The sequence below is a fragment of the Cetorhinus maximus genome, unplaced genomic scaffold, assembly GCF_964194155.1.
Source record: "Cetorhinus maximus unplaced genomic scaffold, sCetMax3.hap1.1 HAP1_SCAFFOLD_2401, whole genome shotgun sequence".
Lineage (NCBI taxonomy): Eukaryota > Metazoa > Chordata > Chondrichthyes > Lamniformes > Cetorhinidae > Cetorhinus > Cetorhinus maximus.
The window spans coordinates 1-18,756 of record NW_027598340.1 but is presented as its reverse complement, the minus strand read 5'-3'; the positions used below and the strand labels follow the sequence as shown (position 1 = coordinate 18,756).

General features: G+C 54.1%; 1 pseudogene across 1 annotated transcript in view; it reads left to right on the top strand.

The window, feature by feature from the left end:
- The window catches only part of LOC144677325 (calsequestrin-1 pseudogene), a 37,223-nt pseudogene extending 18,647 nt beyond the window's left edge, over window positions 1-18,576 (top strand). Inside the window, exon 2 of the transcript XR_013575640.1 lies at window positions 18,460-18,576. The product of XR_013575640.1 is annotated as a calsequestrin-1 pseudogene (transcript). The remainder of the gene's footprint in view (window positions 1-18,459) is intronic.
- Window positions 18,577-18,756: the final 180 nt, after the last annotated feature.

Here is an 18,756-nt window from a genome sequence, read left to right as displayed (position 1 = left end):
ACTACAACCCCCACAATCTCTGTAACCTCCTCCAGCCTCTACAACCCTCCCTATCTCTGTTATGTCCTCCAGCCTCTACAACCCTCCCTATCTCTGTTATCCCCTCCAGCCCCAACAACTCTCCCTATCTATGTAACCTCCTCCAGCCCCTACAACCCTCCATATCTCTCTGACCTCCTCCATCACCTACACCCCTCCCTATCTCATTAACCTCCTCCAGCCCCTACAACCCCCCCTATCTCTGTAACCTCCTCCAGCCTCTACAACCCTCCCTATCTCTGTAACCTCCTCCAGCATCTACAACCCTCCCTATCTCTGTAACCCCCTCCAGCCCTGACAACACTCCCTATCTCTGTAACGTCCTCGAGCTCCTACAACCCACCTTATCTCTGTAACCTCCTTCAGACCCTACACACCTCCCTATCTCTGTGACCTCATCCACCCCCTACAATCCTCCCTATCTCAGTAACCTCCTCCAGCCCCTACGGCCCTCCCTATCTCTGTAACCTCCTCCAGCCGCAACAAACCTCCCTATCTCTGTAACCTCCTCCAGTACCTACGATCCTCCCTATCTCTGTAACTTCCTCCAGACACTATAACCCTCCTTATCTCTATAACCTCCCCCAGATTATACAACCCTCACTATCTCTGTAACCTCCTCCATCCCCTACAACTCTCCCTATCTCTGTAACCTCCTCCTGCCCCAACAACACTGCCTATCTCTGTAACCTCCTCTAAACGATACAACCCTCCCTAGCTCTGTACCCTTCTCCAGCCCCTACAAACTCCACAATATCTGTAAACTCCTCCAGCCCCTGCAACCATCCCTATCTCTGTAACCACCCTCAGCCCCTACGACCTTCCCTATCTCTGTAACCTCCTCCAACCCCTACAATCCTCCCTATCTCTGTAACCTGCTCCAGCCACTACAACCCTCCCCCTCTCTGTAACCTCCTCCAGCCCGTACGACACTCCCTATCTCTGTAACCTCCATCAGCCCATACAACCCTCCGTATCTCTATAACCTCCTCCAGAACCTACAACCCTCCCTATCTCTGTAACCTCCACCAGCCACTGCAACCCTCCCTATCTCTGTAACCTCCTCCAGCCCCTACAACACTCCCTATCTATGTAACCTCCTCAGCCCCTACAACCCTCCCTATCCCTATAACCTCCTCCAGCCCCTACAACCCTCCCTAGCTCTGTACCCTTCTCCAGCCCCTACAACCTCCACAATAACTGTAACCTCCTCCAGCTCCTGCCACCCTCCCTATCTCTGTAACCTCCCCCAGCCCCTACGACGCTCAGTATCTCTATAACCTCCTCCAGAACCTACAGCCCTCCCTATCTCTGTAACCTCCTCTAGCCCCTACAAACCTCCATAGCTCTGTACCCTCCTCCAGCCCGTACAACCCCCACAATCTCTGTAACCTACTCCAGCCCCTGCAACTCTCCCTATCTCTGTAACCCCCTCCAGCCCTGACAACCCTCCCTATCTCAGTAAACTCCTCCAGCCCCTACAACCCTCCCTATCTCTGTAAACTCCTCCAGCCGTTCAACACACCCTATCTCTGTACCTTCCTCCAGACCCGACAACACTCCCTATCTCTTTAACCTCCTCCAGCACCTACAAACCTCCTATCTCTATAACCGCCACTAGCCCCTACAACCCTCCCAAACTCTGTACCCTCCTCAAGCCTCTACAACCCCCACAATCTCTGTAAACTCCTCCAGCCCCTGCAACCCTCCCTATCTCTGTAACATCCTGCAGGCCATAGAACACTCCCTATCTCTGTAACCCCCTCCAGCCCCTATAGCCCTCCCTATCTCTGTAAACTCCTCCAGCCCATACAACACTCCCTACCTCTGTAACCTCCTCCAGCCCCTAGAGCCCTCCCTATCTCTGTAATCTCCTTCAGCCGCTACAACACTCCCTATCTCCGTAAACTGCTCCAGCCCCTACAACCCTCCCTATCTCTGTAAACTCCCCCAGTTCCTACAAACCTCCCTATCTCTGTAACCTCCTCCAGCCCCTACAGTCCTCCCTATCTCTGTAACCTCCTCCAGTCCCTACAGTCCTCCCTATCTCTGTAACCACCTCCAGCGCCTACAACCCTCACTATCTCTGTAACCTCCTCCAGCCACTACAACCCTGCCTATCTCTGCAACCTCCTCCAGCCCCTACAATCCTCCCTATTTCTGTAACCTCCTCCAGCCCCTACAACCCTCCATATCTCTGTAACCTCCTCCATCCCCTACACCCCTCCCAATCTCATTAACCTCCTCCAGCCTCTACAACCCTCCCTATCTCAGTAACCCCTTCCAGCCCTGACAACCCTCCCTATCTCTGTAACGTCCTCAAGCTCCTACAACCATCCCTATCTCTGTAACCTCCTCCAGACCCTACACCCCTCCCTATCTCTGTAACCTCCTCCAGCCCCTACGGCCCTCCCTATCTCTGTAACCTCCTCCAGCCCCTACGGCCCTCCCTATCGCTGTAACATCCTCCAGCCCCTACGGCCCTCCCTATCTCTGTATCCTCCTCCCTCCTCTACAACCCTCCATATCTCTGTAACCCCCTTTAGCCCCAACAACCCTCCCTATGTCTGTAACCTCCTCCAGCACCTACAACCCTCCCGATCTCTTTAACCGCCACTAGCCCCTACAACCCTCCCAAGCTCTGTACCCTCCTCCAGCCTCTACAACCCTCCCTATCTTTTAACCCCCTCCAGCCCCAACAACTCTCCCTATCTCTGTAACCTACTCCAGCCCCTACAACCCTCCCTATCTCTGTAACCTCCTCCAGCCCCTACGACACTCCCTATCTCTGTAACTTCCTCCAGACCATACAAACCTCCTTATCTCTATAACCTCCTCCAGAACCTACAACCGTCCCTATCTCTGTAACCTCCTCCATCCCCTACAACCTTCCCTATCTCTGTAACCTACTCCAGCCCCGACAACACTCCCTATCTCTGTAACCTCCTCTAGACGCTACAACCCTCCCGAGATCTGTACCCTTCTCCAGCCTCAACAACCTCCACAATATCTGTAACCTCCTCCAGCCCCTGCAACCCTCCCTATCTCTGTAACCACCCCCAGCCCCTACGACCTTCCCTATCTCTGTAACTTCCTCCAGCCCCTACAACCCGCCCTAACTCTGTAACCTGCTCCAGCCCCTATAACCCTCCCTACCTCTGTAAACTCCTCCAGCCCCTACAACTCTCCCTATTTGTGTAACCTCCTCCAGCCCCTAAAGCCCTCCCTATCTCTGTAACCTCCTCCAGCCCCTACAACCCTCCCTATATCTGTATCCTCTTCCAGCCCCTACATCCCTCCCTATCTCTGTAATCTCCTCGAGCCCCAACGACCCTCCCAATCTCTGTATCCTCCTCCTGCCCCTACAACCCTCCCTATCTCTATAACCCCCTCCAGAATCTACAACCCACCCTATCTCCGTAACCTCCTCCAGCCCCTACAACACTCCCTATCTCTGTTACCCCCTCTAGACCCTCCAACGTTCCCAAGCTCTGTACCCTTCTCCAGTCCCTACAACCTCCACAATATCTGTAACCTCCTCCAGCCCCTGCAACCCTCCCTATCTCTGTAACCTCCTCCAGCCCCTGCAACCCTCCCTATCTCTGTTACCCCCTCTAGACCCTCCAACGTTCCCAAGCTCTGTACCCTTCTCCAGTCCCTACAACCTCCACAATATCTGTAACCTCCTCCAGCCCCTGCAACCCTCCCTATCTCTGTAACCTCCTCCAGCCCCTGCAACCCTCCCTATCTCTGTAACCTCCTCCAGCCCCTGCAACCCTCCCTATCTATGTAACCACCCCCAGCCCCTATGACCTTCCCTATCTGTGTAACCTCCTCCAGCCCCGACAACCCTCCCTATCTCTGTAACCTGCTCCAGCCCCTATAACCTTGCCTATCTCTGTACCCTCCTCCAGCCCCTACAGCACTCCCTATCTCTGTAAACTCCTCCAGACCCTACAACCCTCCCTATTTGTGTAACCTCCTCCAGCCCCTAAACCCCTCCCTATCTCTGTAAACTCCTGCAGCCCCTACAACCCTCCCTATCTCTGTAATTCCTCCAGTTCCGACAACCCTCCCTATCTCTGTAACCACCTCCAGCCCCTACAACCCTCCCTATCTCTGTAATCTCCACAAGCCCCTACAGCCCTCCCTTTCTCTGTAACCTCCTCCAGCCCCTACAACCCTCCCTATATCTCTAACCTCTTCCAGCCCCTACAACACTCCCTATCTCTGTAATCTCCTCTAGCCCCTATGACCCTCCCAATCTCTGAAACCTCCTCCAGCCCCTACAACCCTCCCTATCTCTGTAACCTCCTCCAGCCCCTACAACCCTCCCTATCTCTATAACCCCCTCCAAAATCTACAACTCTCACTATCTCTGTAACCTCCTCCAGCCACTACAACCCTCCCTATCTCTTAAACCTCCTCCAGCCCGTACGACACTCCCTATCTCTGTAACCTCCTCCAGCCCATACAACCCTCCCTATCTCTGTAACCTCCTCCACCCCCTACAACACACCCTATCTCTGTAACCTCCTCCAGCCCCTACAACCCTCCCTATCTCTGTAACCTCTTCCAGCCACTACAACCCTCCCTATCTCTGTAACCTCCTCCACCCACTACAACACACCCTATCTCTGTAACCTCCTCCAGCCCCTACAACCCTCCCTATCTCTATAATCTCCTCTAGCCCCTACAACCCTCCCTATCTCTATAACCTCCTCTAGCACCTACAACCCTCCCTTGCTCTGTACCCTTCTCCAGCCCCTACAACCTCCACAATAACTGTAACCTCCTCCAGCTCCTGCAACACTCCCTATGTCTGTAACATCCCCCAGCCCCTACGACCCTCAGTATCTCTATAACCTCCTCCAGAACCTACAGCCCTCCCTATCTCTGTAACCTCCTCTAGCCCCTACAACCCACCCTAGCTCGGTACGCTCCTCCAGCCCCTACAACCCCCACAATCTCTGTAACCTCCTCCAGTCCCTACAACCCTCCCTATCACTGTAACCTCCTCCAGCCTCTACAACCCTCCCTATCTCTGTAATCCCCTCCAGCCCCAACAACTCTCCCTATCTATGTAACCTCCTCCAGCCCATACAACCCTCTCTATTTCTGTAAACTCCTCCAGCCCCTACAACCCTCCATATCTCTCTGACCTCCTCCATCACCTACACCCCTCCCTATCTCATTAACCTCCTCCAGCCCCTACAACCACCCCTATCTCTGTAACCTCCTCCAGCCTCTACAACCATCCCTATCTCTGTAACCTCCTCCAGCCCCTACAACCCTCCCTATCTCTGTAACCCCCTCCAGCCCTGACAACACTCCCTATCTCTGTAACGTCCTCGAGCTCCTACAACCCACCTTATCTCTGTAACCTCCTGCAGACCCTACACACCTCCCTATCTCTGTGACCTCATCCACCCCCTACAATCCTCCCTATCTCTGTAACCTCCTCCAGCCACTACGGCCCTCCCTATCTCTGTAACCTCCTCCAGTACCTACGACCCTCCCTATCTCTGTAACTTCCTCCAGACCCTATAACCCTCCCTATCTCTATAACCTCCCCCAGATTATACAACCCTCACTATCTCTGTAACCTCCTCCATCACCTACAACCCTCCCGATCTCTGTAACCTCCTCCAGCCCCGACAACACTGCCTATCTCTGTAACCTCCTCTACACGCTATAACCCTCCCTAGCTCTGTACCCTTCTCCAGCCCCTACAACCTCCACAATATCTGTAGACTCCTCCAGCCCCTACAAACCTCCCTATCTCTGTAACCTCCTCCACCCCCTACAACCCTCCCTATCTCGATAACCTCCTCCAGAACCTACAACCTTCCCTATCTCTGTAACCTGCTCCAGCCCCTATAACCCTCCCTATCTCTGTACCTTCCTCCAGACCCGACAACTCTCCCTATCTCTGTAACCTCCTCCAGCCCCTACAACCCTCCCTAACTCTGTAACCTCCTCCAGACCCTACAGCCCTCCCTATCTCTGTAACCTCCTCCAGCCCCTGCAACCCTCCCTATATCTGTAACCTCTTCCAGCCCCTACAACCCTCCCTATCTCTGTAACCTCCTCCAGCCGCTACAACACTCCCTAACTCTGTAACATCCTCCAGCCCCTACAACCCTCCCTATCTCTGTAACCTCCTCTAGCCCCTACGACCCTCCCTTTCTCTGTAACCTCCTCCAGCCCCTACAACCCTCCCTATCCCTGTAACCTCCTCCAGCCCCTACAACACTCCCTATCTCTATAAACCCCTCCAGAAACTACAACCCTCCTTATCTCTGTAACCTCCTCCAGCCACTGCAACCCTCCCTGTCTTTGTAACCTCCTCCAGCCCCTACAACACTCCCTATCTCTGTAACCTCCTCAGCCCCTACAACCCTCCCTATCCCTGTAACCTCCTCTAGCTCCTACAACCCTTCCTAGCTCTGTACCCTTCTCCAGCCCCTACAACCACCACAATAACTGTAACCTCCTCCAGCTCCTGAAACCCTCCCTATCTCTGTAACCTCCCCCAGCCCCTACGACCCTCAATATCTCTATAACCTCCTCCAGAACCTACAGCCCTCCCTATCGCTGTATCCTCCTCCAGTCCCTACGGCCCTCCCTATCGCTGTAACATCCTCCAGCCCCTACGACCTTCCCTATCTCTGTAACTTCCTCCAGCCCCTAAAGTCCTCCCTATCTCTATAACCTCCTTCAGCCCGTACAACCCTCCCTGTCTCTGTAATCTCCTCCAGTTCCTACAACCCTCCCTATCTCTGTAACCTCCTCCAGCCCCTACAACCCTCCCTATCTCTGTAACCTCCACAAGCCCCTACAGCCCTCCCTATCTCTGTAACCTCCTCCAGCCCCTACAACCCTCCCTATCTCTGTATCCTCCTCCAGCCTCTACAACACTCCCTATCTCTGTAACCCCCTTTAGCCCCAACAACTCTCACTATCTCTGTAACCTCCTCCAGAACCTACAACCGTCCCTATCTCTGTAACCTCCTCCATCCCCTACAACCTTCCCTATCTCTGTAACCTACTCCAGCCCCGACAACACTCCCTATCTCTGTAACCTCCTCTAGACGCTACAACCCTCCCGAGATCTGTACCCTTCTCCAGCCTCTACAACCTCCACAATATCTGTAACCTCCTCCAGCCCCTGCAACCCTCACTATCTCTGTAACCACCCCCAGCCCCTACGACCTTCCCTATCTCTGTAACTTCCTCCAGCCCCTACAACCCGCCCTAACTCTGTAACCTGCTCCAGCCCCTATAACCCTCCCTACCTCTGTAAACTCCTCCAGCCCCTACAACTCTCCCTATTTGTGTAACCTCCTCCAGCCCCTAAATCCCTCCCTATCTCTGTAACCTCCTTCAGCCCCTACTGCCCTCCCTATCTCTGTAAACTCCTCCAGCCCGTACAACCCTCCCTGTCTCTGTAATCTCCCCCAGTTCCTACAAACCTCCCTATCTCTGTAACCTCCTCCAGCCCCTACAGTCCTCCCTATCTCTGTAACCTCCTCCAGTCCCTACAGTCCTCCCTATCTCTGTAACCACCTCCAGCGCCTACAACCCTCACTATCTCTGTAACCTCCTCCAGCCACTACAACCCTGCCTATCTCTGCAACCTCCTCCAGCCCCTACAATCCTCCCTATTTCTGTAACCTCCTCCAGCCCCTACAACCCTCCATATCTCTGTAACCCCCTCCAGAATCGACAACCCTCCCTATCTCTGTAACCTCTTCCAGCTACTACAACCATCCCTATCTCTCTAACCTCCTCCAGCCCCAACAACCCTCCCTATCTCTATAACCTCCTCTAGCCCCTACAGCCCTCCCTATCTCTGTAACCTCCTCCAGCCCCTACAACCCTCCCTATCTCTGTAACCTGCTCCAGCCCCTACAACCCTCCCTATCTCTGTAATTCCTCCAGTTCCTACAACCCTCCCTATCTCTGTAACCTCCTCCAGCCCCTACAACCCTCCCTATCTCTGTAATCTCCACAAGCCCCTACAGCCCTCCCTTTCTCTGTAACCTCCTCCAGCCCCTACAACCCTCCCTATATCTCTAACCTCTTCCAGCCCCTACAAACCTCCCTATCTCTGAAATCTCCTCTAGCCCCTATGACCCTCCCAATCTCTATAACCTCCTCCAGCCCCTACAACCCTCCCTATCTCTGTAACCTCCTCCAGCACCTACAACCCTCCCTATCTCTATAACCCCCTCCAGAATCTACAAGCCTCACTATCTCTGTAACCTCCTCCAGCCACTACAACCCTCCCTATCTCTTAAACCTCCTCCAGTCCGTACGACACTCCCTATCTCTGTAACCTCCTCCAGCCCATATAACCCTCCCTTTATCTATAACCTCCTCCAAACCCTACAACCCTCCCTATCTCTGTAACCTCTTCCAGCCACTACAACCCTCCCTATCTCTGTAACCTCCTCCACCCCCTACAACACACCCTATCTCTGTAACCTCCTCCAGCCCCTACAACCCTCCCTATCTCTATAACCTCCTCTAGCCCCTACAACCCTCCCTATCTCTATAACCTCCTCTAGCACCTACAACCCAACCTTGCTCTGTACCCTTCTCCAGCCCCTACAACCTCCACAATAACTGTAACCTCCTCCAGCTCCTGCAACACTCCCTATCACTGTAACCTCCCCCAGCCCCCTACGACCCTCAGTATCTCTATAACCTCCTCCAGAACCTACAGCCCTCCCTATCTCTGTAACCTCCTCTAGCCCCTACAACCCACCCTAGCTCGGTACCCTCCTCCAGCCCCTACAACCCCCACAATCTCTGTAACCTCCTCCAGTCCCTACAACCCTCCCTATCTCTGTAACCTCCTCCAGCCTCTACAACCCTCCCTATCTATGTAATCCCCTCCAGCCCCAACAACTCTCCCTATCTATGTAACCTCCTCCAGCCCCTACAACCCTCTCTATTTCTGTAAACTCCTCCAGCCCCTACAACCCTCCATATCTCTCTGACCTCCTCCATCACCTACACCCCTCCCTATCTCATTAACCTCCTCCAGCCCCTACAACCACCCCTATCTCTGTAACCTCCTCCAGCCTCTACAACCCTCCCTATCTCTGTAACCTCCTCCAGCATCTACAACCCTCCCTATCTCTGTAACCCCCTCCAGCCCTGACAACACTTCCTATCTCTGTAACGTCCTCGAGCTCCTACAACCCACCTTATCTCTGTAACCTCCTGCAGACCCTACACACCTCCCTATCTCTGTGACCTCATCCACCCCCTACAATCCTCCCTATCTCTGTAACCTCCTCCAGCCACTACGGCCCTCCCTATCTCTGTAACCTCCTCCAGTACCTACGACCCTCCATATCTCTGTAACTTCCTCCAGACCCTATAACCCTCCTTATCTCTATAACCTCCCCCAGATTATACAACCCTCACTATCTCCGTAACCTCCTCCATCCCCTACAACTCTCCCTATCTCTGTAACCTCCTCCAGCCCCGACAACACTGCCTATCTCTGTAACCTCCTCTAGACGCTACAACCCTTCCTAGCTCTGTACCCTTCTCCAGCCCCTACAACCTCCACAATATCTGTAGACTCCTCCAGCCCCTGCAACCCTCCGTATCTCTGTAACCACCCTCAGCCCCTATGACCTTCCTTATCTCTGTAACCTCCTCCAGCCCCTACAAACCTCCCTATCTCTGTAACCTCCTCCAGCCCCTACAACTCTCCCTATCTCGATAACCTCCTCCAGAACCTACAACCCTCCCTATCTCTGTAACCTGCTCCAGCCCCTTTAACCCTCCCTATCGCTGTACCTTCCTCCAGACCCGACAACACTCCCTATCTCAGTAACCTCCTGCAGGCCATACAACACTCCCTATCTCTGTAACCCCCTCCAGCCCCTACAGCCCTCCCTATCTCTGTAACCTCCTCCTGCCCATACAACACTCCCTATCTCTGTAACCTCCTCCAGCACTTAAAACATTCCCTGTCTCTGTAACATCCTCCAGCCCGTACAACCATCCCTATCTCTGTAATCTCCTCCAGTCCCTACAACCCTCCCTATCTCTGTAACCTCCTGCAGCCCCTAGAGCCCTGCCTATCTCTGTAACCTCCTTCAGCCCCTACAACACTCCCTATCTCTGTAACCTCCTCCAGCCATGACAACCCTCCCTATCTCTGTAACCTCCTCTTGCCTCTACAACCCTCCCTATCTCTGTAACCCACTCCAGCTCTGACAACCCTCCCTATCTCTGTAACCTCCTCCAGCCTCTACAACCCTCCCTATCTCTGTAACCTCCCCCAGCACCGACAACACTCCCTATCTCTGTAACCTCCTCCAGCCCCTACAACCCTCCCTATCTCTGTAACCTCCTCCAGCCCTGACAACCCTCCCTATCTCTGTAACCTCCACAAGCCCCTACAGCCCTCCTTATCTCTGTAACCTCCTCCAGCCCCTACAACCCTCCCTATATCTGTAACCTCTTCCAGCCCCTACAACCATCCCTATCTCTGTAATCTCCTCTAGCCCCTACGACCCTCCCAATCACTGTAACCTCCTCCTGCTCCTTCAACCCTCCCTATCTTTGTAACCTCCTCCAGACCCTACAACCCTCCCTATCTCTATAAACCCCTCCAGAATCTACAACCCTCCCTATCTCTGTAACCTCCTCCAGCCACTACAACCCTCCCTATCTCTGTAACCTCCTCCAGCTCCTACTTATCTCCCTAACTCTTTAACCTCCTCCAGCCCCTATGGCCCTCCCTATCTCTGTAACCTCCTCCAGCCGCTAAAATCCTCCCTATCTCTGTAACCTCCACCAGCCCCTACACCATCCCTATCTCTGTAAACTCCTCCAGCCCCTACAACCCTCCCTATCTCTATAACCTCCTCCAGCCCCTACAACCATCCCTATCTCTATAACCTCCTCCAGAACCTACAACCCTCCCTTCTCTGTAACCACCTCCAGCCCCGACACCCCTCCCTATCTCTGTAACCTCCTCCAGCCCCGACACCCCACCCTATATCTGTAACCTACTCCAATCCCTACAACCCTCCCTATCTCTGTAACCTCCTCCAGCCCACTACACCCCTCCCGATCTCTGTAACCTCCTCCAGCCCCTACAACCCTCCCTATCTCTGTAACCTCCTCCAGCCCACTACACCCCTCCCTATCTCTGTAACCTCCTTCAGCCTCTACAACCCTCCCTATCTCTGTAACTTCCTCCAGCCCCTACGGACCTCTCTATCTCTGTAACCTCCTCCAGCCCCTACGATCCTCCCTGTCTCTGAACTTCCTCCAGACCCTACAACCCTCCTTATCTCCATAACCTCCTCCAGAACCTACAAACCTCCCTATCTCTGTAACCTCCTCCAGCCCCTACAACCCTCCCTATCTCTGTAACCACCCCCAGCCCCTACGACCTACCCTATCTCTGTAACCTCCTCCATCCCCTACAACCCTCTCTATCTCTGTAACCTCCTCCAGTCACTACAACCCTCCCTATCTCGATAATCTCCTCCAGACCTACAACCCTCCCTATCTCTGTAACCTCCTCCAGCCCCTACAACCCTCCCTATCTCTGTAACCTCCTCCAGCCCCTACAACCCTCCCTATCTCTGTAACCTCCTGCAGCCCATACAACACTCCCTATCTCTGTAACCTCCTCCAGCCTCTACATCCCTCCCTATCTCTGTAAACCCCTCCAGCCCTGACAACCCTCCCTGTCTCTGTAACCCCCTCCAGCCCCTACAGTCCTCCCTATCTCTGTAAACTCCTCCAGCCCGTACAACACTCCCTATCTCTGTAACCTCCACCACTACTTACAACTCTCCCTGTCTCTGTAACATCCTCCAGCCCGTACAACCCTCCCTATCTCTGTAATCTCCTCCAGTCCCTACAACACTCCCTGTCTCTGTAACCTCCTCCAGCCCCTAAAGCCCTCCCTATCTCTGTAACCTCCTTCAGACCCTACAACCCTCCCTATCACTGTAAACTCCTCCAGCCCCTACAACCCTCCCTATCTCTGTAATCTCCTCCAGTCCCTACAAACCTCCCTATCTCTATAACCTCCTCCAGCCCCTACAACCCTCCCTATCTTTGTAAACTCCTCCAGCCCCTACGGCACTCCCAATCTCCGTAACCTCCCTCAGCCCCTACAACCTCCACCATATCTGTAACCTCCTCCAGCCCCTGCAACCCTCCCTATCTTCGTTACCTCCTCCAGACCCTGCAACCCTCCCTATCTCTGGAACCTCCTCCAGACCCTGCAACCCTCCCTATCTCTGGAACCACCCCCAGCCCCTATGACCTTCCCTATCTCTGTAACCTCCTCCAGCCCCTACAAACCTCCCTATCTCTGGAACCTACCCCAGCCCCTACGCCCCTCCCTAGCTCTGTAACCTCCTCCAGCCCCTACAACCCTCCCTATCTCTGGAACCTACCCCAGCCCCTACGACCCGCCCTATCTCTGTAACCTCCTCCAGCCCCTACAACCCTCCCTATCTCTATAACCTCCTCCTGAACCTACAACCCTCCCTATCTCTAAAACTGCCACTAGCCCCTACAACCGTCCCAAGCTCTGTGCCCTCCTCCAGCCCCTTCAACCCCCACAATCTCTGTAACCTCCTCCAGCCCCTGCAACCCTCCCTATCTCTGTAACCTCCTCCAGCCCCGACACCCCTCCCTATCTCTGTAAGCTCCTCCAGCCACTACAAATCTCCCTATCTCTTTAATGTCCTCCAGTTCAGACAACTCTCCCTATCTCTGTAACCTCCTACAGCCCATACAAAACTCCCTATCTCTGTAACCTCCTCCAGCCTCTACATCCCTCCCAATCTCTGTAACCCCCTCCAGCCCTGTCAACCCTCCCTGTCTCTGTAACCCCCTCCAGCCCCTACAACCCCCACAATCTCTGTAACCTCCTCCAGCCCCTGCAACCCTCCCTATCTCTGTAACCTCCTCCAGCCCGTACAACACTCCCTATCTCTGTAACCTCCTCTTGCCTCTACAACCCTCAATTATCTCTGTAACCCCCTCCAGCCCTGACAACCCTCCCTATCTCTGGAACCTACCCCAGCCCCTACGACCCGCCCTATCTCTGTAACCTCCTCCAGCCCCTACAACCCTCCCTATCTCTATAACCTCCTCCTGAACCTACAACCCTCCCTATCTCTAAAACTGCCACTAGCCCCTACAACCGTCCCAAGCTCTGTGCCCTCCTCCAGCCCCTTCAACCCCCACAATCTCTGTAACCTCCTCCAGCCCCTGCAACCCTCCCTATCTCTGTAACCTCCTCCAGCCCCGACACCCCTCCCTATCTCTGTAAGCTCCTCCAGCCACTACAAATCTCCCTATCTCTTTAATGTCCTCCAGTTCAGACAACTCTCCCTATCTCTGTAACCTCCTACAGCCCATACAAAACTCCCTATCTCTGTAACCTCCTCCAGCCTCTACATCCCTCCCAATCTCTGTAACCCCCTCCAGCCCTGTCAACCCTCCCTGTCTCTGTAACCCCCTCCAGCCCCTACAACCCCCACAATCTCTGTAACCTCCTCCAGCCCCTGCAACCCTCCCTATCTCTGTAACCTCCTCCAGCCCGTACAACACTCCCTATCTCTGTAACCTCCTCTTGCCTCTACAACCCTCAATTATCTCTGTAACCCCCTCCAGCCCTGACAACCCTCCCTATCTCTGTAACCTCCTCCAGCCTCTACAACCCTCCCTATCTCAGTAACCTCCTCCAGCCTCTACAACCGTCCCTATCTCTGTAACCCCCACCAGCCCTGACAACCCTCCCTATCTCTGTAACCTCCTCCAGCCCCTACAACTCTCCCTATCTCTGTAACCTCCCCCAGCCCCGACAACACTCCCTATCTCTGTAACCACCTCCAGCCCCTACAACCCTCCCTATCTCTGTAACCTCCTCCAGCCACTACAACCCTCCCTATCCCTATAACCCCCTCCAGAATCTACAACCCTCCCTATCTCTGTAACCTCCTCCAGCCACTACAACCCTCCCTATCTCTGTAACCTCCTCCAGCCAGTACGACCCTCCCTATCTCTGTAACTTCCTCCAGCCCCTACAACCATCCTTATCTCTATAAACTCCTCCAGAACCTACAACCCTCCCTATCTCTGTATCCTCCTCCAGCCCCTACAACCCTCAGAATCTCTGTAACCTCCCCCAGCCCCGACAACACTCCATATCTCTGTAACCTCCTCCAGCCCCTACAACCCTCCCTATCCCTATAACCCCCTCCAGAATCTACAACCCGCCCTATCTCTGTAACCTCCTCCAGCCACTACAACCCTCCCTATCTCTGTATCCTCCTCCAGCCCCTACAACACTCCCTATCTCTGTTACCCCCTCTAGACCCTCCAACGTTCCCAAGCTCTGTACCCTTCTCCAGCCCCTACAACCTCCACAATATCGGTAACCTCCTCCAGCCCCTACAACCCTCCCTATCTCTTCAATCTCCTCCAGTCCCGACAACCCTCCCTATCTCTGTAACCTCCTCCGGCCCCTACAACCCTCCCTATCTCTGTAACCTCCTCCAGGCCCTACGGCCTTCCCTATCTCTGTAACCTCCTCCAGCCGCTATAACCCTCCCTATCTCTGTCACCTCATCCAGCCCCTACGACCCTCCCTATCTCTGTAACCTCCTCCAGCCCCTACAACCCTCCCTATCTCTGTAACCTCCTCCAGCCACTACGACCCTCCCTATCTTTGAAACCTCCTCCAGCCCCTACAACACTCCCTATCTCTGCAACCTCCTCCAGCCCCTACAACCCTCCCTATCTTTATAACCTCCTCCAGCCCCTACAACCTCCACAATATCTGTAACCTCCTCCAGCCCCTGCAACCCTCGCTATCTCTGTAACCTCCCCCAGCCCCTACGACCCTCAGTATCTCGATAACCTCCTCCAGAACCTACAGCCCTCCCTATCTCTGTAACCTCCTCTAGCCCCTACAACCCTCCCTAGTTCTGTACCCTCCTCCAGCCCCTACAACCCCCACAATCTCTGTAACCTCCTCCAGCCTCTACAACCCTCCCTATCTCTGTATCCCACTCCAGCCCTGACAACCCTCCCTATCTCTGTAAACTCCTCCAGCCCCTACAACCCTCCCTATCTCGGTAAACTCCTCCAGCCGGACAACACTCCCTATATCTGTAACCTCCACTTGCCTCTACAACCCTCCCTATCTCTGTAACCCACTCCAGCTCTGACAACCCTCCCTATCTCTGTAACCTCCCCCAGCACCGACAACACTCCCTATCTCTGTAACCTCCTCCAGCCCCTACAACCCTCCCTATCTCTGTAACCTCCTCCAGCCCTGACAACCCTCCCTATCTCTGTAACCTCCACAAGCCCCTACAGCCCTCCCTATCTCTGTAACCTCCTCCAGCCCCTACAACCCTCCCTATCTCTGTAACCTCCCCCAGCCCCTACAACACTCCCTATCTCTGTAACCTCCCCCAGCACCGACAACACTCCCTATCTCTGTAACCTCCTCCAGCCCCTACAACCCTCCCTATCTCTGTAACCTCCCCCAGCCCCTACAACCCTCCCTATCTCTGTAACCTCCCCCAGCACCGACAGCACTCCCTATCTCTGTAACCTCCTCCAGCCCCTACAAACCTCCCTATCTCTGTAACCTCCTCCAGCCCCTACAACGTTTCCTATCTCTGTAACCTCCTCCAGCAGCTATGGCCCTCTGAGTTCTCTGCGCTCCTCAAATTCCGGCCTCTTGAGCTTCTTCCGATTCCCATCGCTCCACCATTGGTGGCCGTGCCTTCAGCTGCCTGGGGCCCTGAGCTCTGGAATTCCCTTCCTAAAGCTCAAAACTGACACTCTGACATTGCAGAGCTCTCTCAGTACTGACCCTCCGACAGTGCAGCACTCCCTCAGTACTGACCCTCCGACAGTGCAGCACTCCCTCAGTACTGACCGTCCGACAGCGCAGCACTTCCTCAATTCTGATCCTCCGACAGTGCAGCACTCTCTCATTACTCACCCTCCGACGGTGCAGCGCTCCCTCAGTACTGACCCTCCGACAGTGCAGCACTCCCTCATTGCTGACCCTCAGACAGTGCAGCACTCCCTCAGTACTGACCCTCCGACAGTGCAGCACTCCCTCAGTACTGACCCTCCGACAGTGCAGCACTCCCTCAGTACTGACCCTCCGACAGTGCAGCACTCCCTCAGTGCTGACCCTCCGACAGTGCAGCACTCCCTCAGTACTGACTCTCTGACAGTGCAGCACTCCCTCAGTACTGACCCTCCGACATTGCGGCGCTCTCTCAGTACTGACCCTCTGACAGTGCAGCACTCCCTCAGTGCTGACCCTCCGACATTGCGGCGCTCTCTCAGTACTGACCCTCTGACAGTGCAGCACTCCCTCAGTACTGACCCTCCGACAGTGCAGCACTCCCTCAGTACTGACCCTCTGACAGTGCAGCACTCCCTCAAAACTGACCTTCCGACAGTGCAGAACTCCCTCAGTACTGACCCTCTGACAGTGCGGCACTCCCTCAAAACTGACCTTCCGACAGTGCAGCACTCCCTCAGAACTGACCCTCTGACAGTGCGGCACTCCCTCAGTACTGACCCTCTGACAGTGCAGCACTCCCTCAGTACTGAACTTCCGACAGTGCAGCACTCCCTCAGTACTGACCCTCCGACAGTGCAGCACTCCCTCAGCACTGACCCTCCGACAGTGCAGCACTCCCTCAGTACTGACCCTCCGACAGTGCAACACTCCCTCAGCACTGACCCTCTGACAGTCCAGCACTCCCTCAGTACTGACCCTCCGACAGTGCAGCACTCCCTCAGCAGTGACCCTCTGACAGTGCAGCACTCCCTCAGTACTGACCCTCCGACAGTGCGGCACTCCCTCAGTGCTGACCCTCCGACAGTGCAACACTCCCTCAGTACTGACCCTCCGACAATTCAGCACTCTCTCAGTATTTTCTCTCTCTCTCCCCCCTGTCCGTGATCTTCCCAAACCATTACCTTTGAACAAACTGAAATATTTAGTTACATCAAGGTTGGTTAGAGCTACATCAGGAGAACCAGGAGCTCTTCACATCACCACACACGAAGGAGCTATTCATCTGGGATGGCTGCACGGTGTGTCCATGCTGGTTCACGTTAGGACCAAGTTGAGTCCACATCATTGTTGGGCCCATGTTTTTTCTGCATTGGGGCTTTTTTGAGACCATTTTGTGTCCGTGTTTCATCCATGTTGAGTCTGATTTAGTTTTGTGTTATGTTCATGTTGTGTCCATGTTGGGTGTGAGTTGTGTCTGTATTGGGTCTGTGTTGTGTCCATGTTGGGTGTGAGTTGTTTCTGTATTGGGTCTGTGTTGTGTCCATGTTGTGTGTGAGTTGTGTCTTTATTGGGTCTGTGTTGTGTCCATGTTGGGTGTGAGTTGTGTCTCTATCGGGTCTGTGTTGTGTCCATGTTGGGTGTGAGTTGTGTCTCTATCAGGTCTGTGTAGTGTCCATGTTGGGTGTGAGTTGTGTCTCTATCAGGTCTGTGTAGTGTCCATGTTGGGTGTGAGTTGTGTCTGTATTGGGTCTGTGTTGTGTCCATGTTGGGTGTGAGTTGTGTCTGTACTGAGTCTGTGTTGTGTCCATGTTGGGTGTGAGTTGTGTCTCTATCGGGTCTGTGTTGTGTCCATGTTGGGTGTGAGTTGTGTCTGTATTGAGTCTGTGTTGTGTCCATGTTGGGTGTGAGTTGTGTCTGTATTGGGTCTGTGTTGTGGCCATGTTGGGTGTGAGTTGTGTCTGTATTGAGTCTGTGTTGTGTCCATGTTGGGTGTGAGTTGTGTCAGTATTGGGTCTGTGTTGTGTCCATGTTGGGTGTGAGTTGTGTCTGTATTGAGTCTGTGTTGTGTCCATGTTGGGTGTGAGTTGTGTCAGTATTGGGTCTGTGTTGTGTCCATGTTGGGTGTGAGTTGTGTCTGTATTGGGTCTGTGTAGTGTCCATGTTGGGTGTGAGTTGTGTCTGTACTGAGTATGTGTTGTGTCCACGTTCTGTCCATTTTGGATGTGAGTTGGGTCCATGTGGTCTCGGTGCTGTATTTGTGTTGTGCCCATGTTGTGTCCATATTAGGTCCGTGTTGTGTCCACGTTGTGCCCATGTTGTGTCCGTGTTGGGTCCATGTTGGGTCGGTGTTGTGTCCGTAATCTGTCTATGTCATGTTCATAGAACCATAGAACACTACAGCACAGAAAAAAGGCCATTCGGCCCTTCTAGTCTGTGCCGTGTTCTAGTCTGTGTTTCCGTGTCGTGTCTGTGACCATGTCCGTGTTGAATGAGCGGATGGCGGGATTTGGAGGTTTGGTACTAATGAAAATCACTCTCTTTTGTTCCCTCCTCCCCCACCGACCCCCGGACCCCAGCTAGCAGCCCAGGTCCTGGAGGATGCGAACATTGGCTTTGGACTGGTAGATGCTGAGGAGGATGAGGCTGTTGCTAAGAAACTGGGTGAGTCATTCACATTGCGCTTCTCCTCATTGGTGCAGACTGGAGCTGGGGAGGGATGGGGGGACAGGGAATGAGGAGGGGGCAGGGAGCAGAGAGGGCGGCGAGGGAGAGAAGAGGGAAAGGAGAGGGGAGGAGAGAGGGAGTGAGCAGGAGGAGGGGAGAGGAGGAGAGAGGAAGAAAATGAGAGGAGAGGGAGGAGACAGGGAGTGAGG